General features: G+C 45.3%; 1 pseudogene; it reads left to right on the top strand.

Moving 5' to 3' along the window:
* The first annotated feature begins 1,478 nt into the window (after window positions 1-1,478).
* Window positions 1,479-4,784, top strand: LOC110336079 (annotated as a pseudogene).
* The last annotated feature ends 2,148 nt before the right edge of the window (window positions 4,785-6,932 follow it).

Here is a 6,932-nt window from a genome sequence, read left to right as displayed (position 1 = left end):
ACACACACACACACGCACACATACACGAGCACCATGTGCATGGCTGCCCACACCTATACTTGCCCACACACACACATATAACATGGGGAGAGAAATCTCTGAATAATCAGACTGTGCAGTTCAAACAGTCTAGCAGAGGCTTCTCCCAAAACCAAGCAGGTTAAATATCCAACAAAGCCACTGTACTGGCTGATTTTTGTGTGTCAACTTGACACAAGCTGAAGCTATCATAGAGAAAGGAGCCTCCCTTGAGGAAATACCTCCATGAGATCCAGCTGAAAGGCATTTTCTCAATTAGTGATCAAGGGGGAGGGCCCAGCCCATTGTGGGTGGTGCTATCCCTGGGGTGGTAGTCCTGGGTTCTATAAGAAAGCAAGATGAGCAAGCCAGGGGAAGCAATCCAGTAAGCAAGTACCCCTCCATGGCCTCTGCATCAGTTCCTGCCTCCAGGTTCCTGCCCTTTGTGAGTTCCAGTCCTGACTTCCTTTGGTGATGAACAACAGTGTAGAAATGTAAGCTGAAAAAACCCTTTTCTCCCCAATTTGCTTCTTGGTCATGATGTTTTGTGCAGGAATACAAACACTAAGACAGCCACTTTTAACTTAGGCACTTTTTCTCCCATCTTCTTTGTGTCAGATATAAATCAGTGCAAACCAAAACTAGTTCATGTAAATCCAAGACCACCATCCATACCTCTCTCTGAAGCCTGAGGTTTGGGGGTCGGCCAGAAGGACGGGACTGAGTTAAAGGCATAACCAAGTTCAAGTTGATGGCTCCTAGGCTTATTATTAATGTTGTGGAGAGATACACCAAGGATTAGAATGAAAAGCTCCACCTTATTCAGGTTGGAATTGCAGGCTGATAACAGCCCCTGACTTTTTTACAGCACCATCATGTGCCTTTCTGCGATAAATAACACAGCACCAACTGCCTGCCAGCCAGCCAGTGCCAGCCAGTGCCAGCCAGTGCCAGCCAGTGCCAGCCAGTGCCAGCCACTCTGCTGCACCTTACACTTCTCCTCAACAACAAAATGCTCATTTTGCAGGTGGGGGAGCAGTTTGGGGATGCATTTGCATAGAATGCTGAGGTTTTAAAGACACACAGCATAGGCATTTAAATTTTGTCTTCAGTGCCTTTGGTGTCGCTGTCCTTAATAAGACTAATAAAACTTGTGGCCAGGTTTCATTTTCATTCATACACTGAGGTGCCAGGCAGCGTGCAGACCCTGTAAAGGAGAAACTCAAAAATTCACTGAGATTGAGAACAGTCAGATCTCATGGGCCAGGCCTGTATCAGGCAGGACAGCAGAGTCCAGAGCAGATGTCTGGATCCTGGCTATTTCAATTTTAAGCTACAAGTGTGCCCCTGGGGATGGTCCCCATAACCTCCTCTGAAAGTCCTTTAGGAATGACCCACAAGGGCAAAGCTGTTCTTAAAAGTGCACTTTTCCTTAAAGGGACAAATGTAGGAGCATCCCCATGAACCAGATGTGGCTCTGGATATTCAGATGCCATAGTCAACGTGAGAGGAAAACTGATAAATGGCAGATCGTACAGGATGCAGGTGTGACAGATTACTGAGTATCTGTGCTCAGTGCTTAGCATTGTAAAAGGCATGTGGCGGGGATGGGAGACTGGTGGTCTTTCGTTCACACACAAACGGTCAAGGAACCGTCTCAGAAGGAAATTGGGCGGCAGCACCTTGGCAGGGTTTTTGAGCTGCTTGGTTTCAGGAAGTAAAAGTTGACAGAATGCAGAGGGCTTAGACCAGAGGATTCCAGACACTAAACCCCAGCCATGGTGCTACAGAGAGGGGAGGTGATAAGTATTGGTCCCCTCAGCAGTGATGTGCTTAGAAGACCATCAGGGGAAGGTGACTGGGTCAGAGGTGAGAGGGCAGTGGCCGCTTGCTCACATGGCATACCTACCTGCTCTGAGCTGCAGAGCCTGGAAGAAAAGTAATCCCAGCCTTCAAGAAGGTAATATCATTGATGGCTTGAGATACAAGGAAAATTACAAAGAGGACCAGAGAAAATTGCTGCAAATGAGTTATAGCAGAAGATAGATTAGTCAAGAATGAGTCCTACAGCCTGCCATCGTCTGAGACAATCCATGAAGTGAAGCCCCTCAGACCTCAAGGGTGGCTGGACTCAAATAAGAGAGTACATTTGTTTAGTACACAGAATGGTGTCTGGGGTATACAGGCTATGCAGCAAACCCTGGTAGTACAAAGAAATTAATCAATGAGTGGAAAAATGACAGGACAAAACAAAACAAAACTAGAAGACCAGGATGGAGAGATGGCTCCATGACCTGCTTGTAGTAAAAGCTTGAAGACCTGAGTTCAAATCCCCAGGACCCACCCTGAAGCTCAGTGTGACAATGGAAGTCTGTGGCTCAGTTCAGGGAAGGGGAGGAGGGCAGATCCTGGGGCTTGCTGGTTAACCAGCATAACTGAAAACGGCCAAGCTGAGTTCAGTGAAAGACTCTGAAGCAAACCATGAAGTGGAAAGTGATAGAGGAAGACACTAGCACACACATGCACACACACACACACACACACACACACACACACACACACATACACAAATGTACACCAATTGGAAGGTTTATTAAAGTCATGCATTAAACAAATTGAATAGCACCCTGTAGATTTTTTTTTTTTTAGAAAATCAGAATATTAGTGGTTCATCTGACCTCTGGAATGATTATCAATACACTATAAATTGTAGTCTTATCATTGCAATCAACCATTGTGGAATATCTTGCACCGGATACTCAAGCTTCAAAGGACAATAAGCATAGAAGTCTACATTTTTCTTTACCAGCTTTGGTGCAGCCATCTTTAATAAGGCTGACCTATAACCCGTGATCGAGCTGCACTACACACCAAGCAAGCACCAGAAGGCCAAGCAAGACATAGACCTTGTAAAGGAAGAACTAAAAACTTCACAGGCAATTGCTTCAGTAGCCCCAGATTCCTGGTAACGTTTGAGATGTATGCTAACATGTAAGTCAGTGCTGACAGACTGGTTTGGGAGAAATAGCTGTCATATCTTACCAAAGCTCTTGGAGGAGAGAAGTAACGAATCTTCTAATGGAAGGGGAAGTACTGTTGAAGATGTCTCCGCAAGGGTGAATTGTGCCATTTCCTCCCAAGAATTAGGAGTGGAGGTAAACTCCAACACAGACACCTTGTCCAGCTATTCAGAGAACTGGTTATAAAGTCAAATTTCAACTTGGGCCGAAGACCAATATCTTACACGACATATTAAATGAAATGTTGCATAAAGCTGAGAGCTAGTAGGACAGAGTGGAGAAAATCAGAACAAAATTTAGAGGTATCAGAGAGGTCAGCTAGGCTGAAGACATGAGCTGATTTCCCGGTGTTGCGGCTACTGCTGTTGAATGATGGTGTAGACCCATGAATTTAAGCCACTACAAGACTCTGAACTACTGCAGGTAAAAAAAAAAATCCTAAGGATCATGTCTGTGATGACATGAATCTCTCAGAATCCCTCCTCTGTGGTATTTATGCCTACGGTTTTGAGAAGCCCTCTGCCATCCTTTATTAAGGGTTATGATGTGACTGCTCAAGCCCAGTCTAGGACTGGGAAAACAGCTACATTTGCCATATCAATTCTGCAGCAAACTGAATGAGATCTAAAGGCCAGGCTTTGGTTCTGGCAACCACCTTGTGAATTGGCTCAGAAGATACAAAAGGTGGTTTTGGCATTAGGAGACTACATGGGTGCCTCTTGTCATGCCTGTATTGGGGGCACCAATGTGCGTGTTGAGGTGCAGAAGCTGCAAATGGAAGCTCCCCATATCATCGTGGGCACCCCTGGCCGGATGTTTGATATGCTTAACTGGAGATGCCTGGCCCCCAAATACATCAAGATATTTGTACTGGGTGAAGAAGATGAAATGTTAAGCTGTGGGTTCAAGGATCAGATCTGGGCTGGTGAGATGGCTCAGTAGGTAAGAGCACTGACTGTTCTTCCAAAGGTCCTGAGTTCAAATCCCAGCAACCACACGGTGGCTCACAACCATCAATAATGAGATCTGATGCCCTCTTCTGGCACGTCTGAAAGACAGCTACAGTGTACTTATGTATAATAAAAAATATATCTTAATATTTAAAAAAAAAAGGATCAGATCTATGATATATTCCAAAAACTCAACAGTAACACAAAGGTAGTTTTGTTGTTTGCTACAATGCCTTCTGATGTCCTTGAGGTAACCAGGAAGTTCATGAGAGACCCTATTCAGATTCTTGTCAAAAAGGAAGAGTTGACCTTGGAGGGTATCCGTCAATTCTACATCAATGTGGAACGAGAGGAGTGGAAGCTTGACACATTGTGTGACTGGTGTGAAACGCTGCCCATCACCCAGGCAGTAATCTTTGTCAATACCAGAAGGAAGGTGGACTGGCTCACCGAGAAGATGCATGCCTGAGATTTCACTGTTACTGCCATGCATGGAGATACGGACCAAAAGGAACGAGATGTGATCACGAGGGAGTTCCAGTCTGGCTCTAGCAGAGTCTTAATTACCATTGACCAGTTGGCCAGAGGCATTGATGTGCAGCAGGCTTCCTTAGCCATCTCCTTCCCACCAACAGGGAAGACTACATCCACAGACTCAGTCAAGGTGGTTGGCTTGGCCGTAAGGGTGTGGCTTATTAACATTGTGACAGAAGAAGACAAGAGGACTCTTTGAGACATTGAGTCTTTCTACAACCCCTCAACATTGCTGAGGGGCTGTCTTGCTACCTGGCCCTAGCCCAGGGTTCGTCCTGGGATGGGGCCAAGGAACAGCTGGACAGGGGAGGGAGGGAGGGACAGGAGTAAAAGGATGGACATCTTGTTTTTGTTTTTTGTTTTGGTTTGGTTTGGTTCTCTCTCTCTCTGAATTGTCACTTTTTGAGGAAAAAAAAATCTGCTTATTTGATCCACCAATTTCTCCAAGAGCAGCATCTGAACTATAAGAGGTAACTCACAGCATCATTTATCATAGTTGCTGAATTAATTTTTTTAATCAGTCAATCATGATGTTAACTTCTGAGAAAATGGGCGGGTTTCACAATGTAAGCTTTGTAATGCTAATAATAATGGAAAAATATTCACCAGCTTTCTGTTACTGTAACAAAATTCCCCAACTAGTGAACTTCTAAAGAGGGAAGGTTTGTCTAAGCTCATAGTTGGGCAGCGTTAAGTCCTTGGCAGTTGGCAAGACAACTTTGGACAGCCGAGCACCTGTGCTAAGTTAGCATATCTTGGCCAGGAGCATATGGAAGAAAACTGTTCATGTGATGGTCCAGCTATGAAGGACAGAGGTGAGGAAGAGACTGGTGACCCACAGTCCTCCTCAAGAGCACATCCCCAATGACCACCTAAAACCTCCACAAGCCCCGCCCCTAAACCTCCCACAAGCCCCATCCCCAAAGCTTTCTACCACTTCTACTAGGGCCAAAGTGAGGATGACTGACACATAAGCCTTTGAGGGGCATCCGAACTATAAGGATAATCCCAAAGGCCAAGGGACGGGGATGGCACCAATCCACAGGTCTGCCCTACCTGGGTGAGCTTGCCCACTCGATTCTGTCTGAGTTCCTGTGAGTGTCACTGTAAAGGCTTTGGTGTGACATGTGAGCTGTGGCTTCTCTCACCCCTGACTTTATTCCTGAGACACTTCTTCATAGGCCATCAATCAAGGAGTGAGGACTTCTTATAGGCCATTCTTTCCCACTCCACTGCCTCTACCGTGGCAAGAGAGATGATGAAGGAAAGGTCCTAGAGCTGGCGGAACGCTTGGCTTGCTGGGGAAGATGAAGCAGTGCCTATTTTTTAGGCACATAAAAGGCTAACACATGGACACCTCACCATTCCTCCTGGAGTAATGACTCAGGCCCAGGCCCTGGAAAGACAAGTTTGATGGATTTCTAGGAGATCAGAGTCAGGGCTGCTGTGATCCATTCCCCAGAACCACAGCCGTGGGGGTGGGCCTGGGCATATTTCCTGTGCTCTGATGAATACTTTATCTTTGCAGGGCCAGGAGGAGGAAGAAAAGCTTGACTGAGCTTTGTGATGGCTGCATTATTAAAACTTTCTCTTGCCATTCCATCTCTCTGTCTACTGACCTTTTTTATTGGATGGTGAAGGCAGAGCCTCCTTGCTTAGGCTTATGATCCATTGCCTCGATTTAGTATTCTGTTTTGTTCAAAAAACATATCTCCTGCCCAGTTCCTCTGGCAATATGTTGAAAATACAGATGGGAAAAATATGACTCTTATCAGCATAAGTGCTCAGTTTAAAAAATAGCTCAAAACCTTATCTAGCAGAAAGTATCAGGCGTCATATGAATGTGTTAGATCAACGGAAGGAGGTCATAAAGTGGGGATGTGCCTGAAAAGGGGCTTCCTGTATTTACCAAGGACACACAGGAGGTCCAAGTGCTGAAGGTATCAAACTGAAGGTAGGGTGAACCTCAGGTAGCATGGGTTCCCTCTCTTAATTCTTTCACACTTATGCTATTGTCCCATTTTCATGCCGACTTTGAGGAATTATGATGGCTCTGAAATGTATGAGAGTGCTCACAACTTGTATTTAAACAGCTTCAATTCATTCATTGCCTTCTCCCCAGGGAAAAGGGCTTGGCTGATGTGTGTATCTTCACATGAGAATAGGTGTGGTGTTTTGTTTTAATTTGTTTTGTCTTGTTTTGTTTTTGCTTTTCACAGAACAGGAACAGGCATTTCTGTGGCTGACCCATGGAGTCTGAGGATACAGGGACAGTATGAAAGCCCAGGTCTTTCTTCACAGTGAAAACTGAAAGTTAGAAATGTGTGATTTTTTTTTTCCACTCAGCCCAACTGAACTTCTGGTGACCCCAGAGAGAGAAAGGCAGAGACTGGGGGTCATCGTAAACATC

Source organism: Mus pahari, chromosome 1, assembly GCF_900095145.1.
Source record: "Mus pahari chromosome 1, PAHARI_EIJ_v1.1, whole genome shotgun sequence".
Classification (NCBI taxonomy): domain Eukaryota; kingdom Metazoa; phylum Chordata; class Mammalia; order Rodentia; family Muridae; genus Mus; species Mus pahari.
The sequence above is the reverse complement of the archived record's forward strand: the minus strand, read 5'-3'. Positions and strand labels throughout refer to the sequence as shown.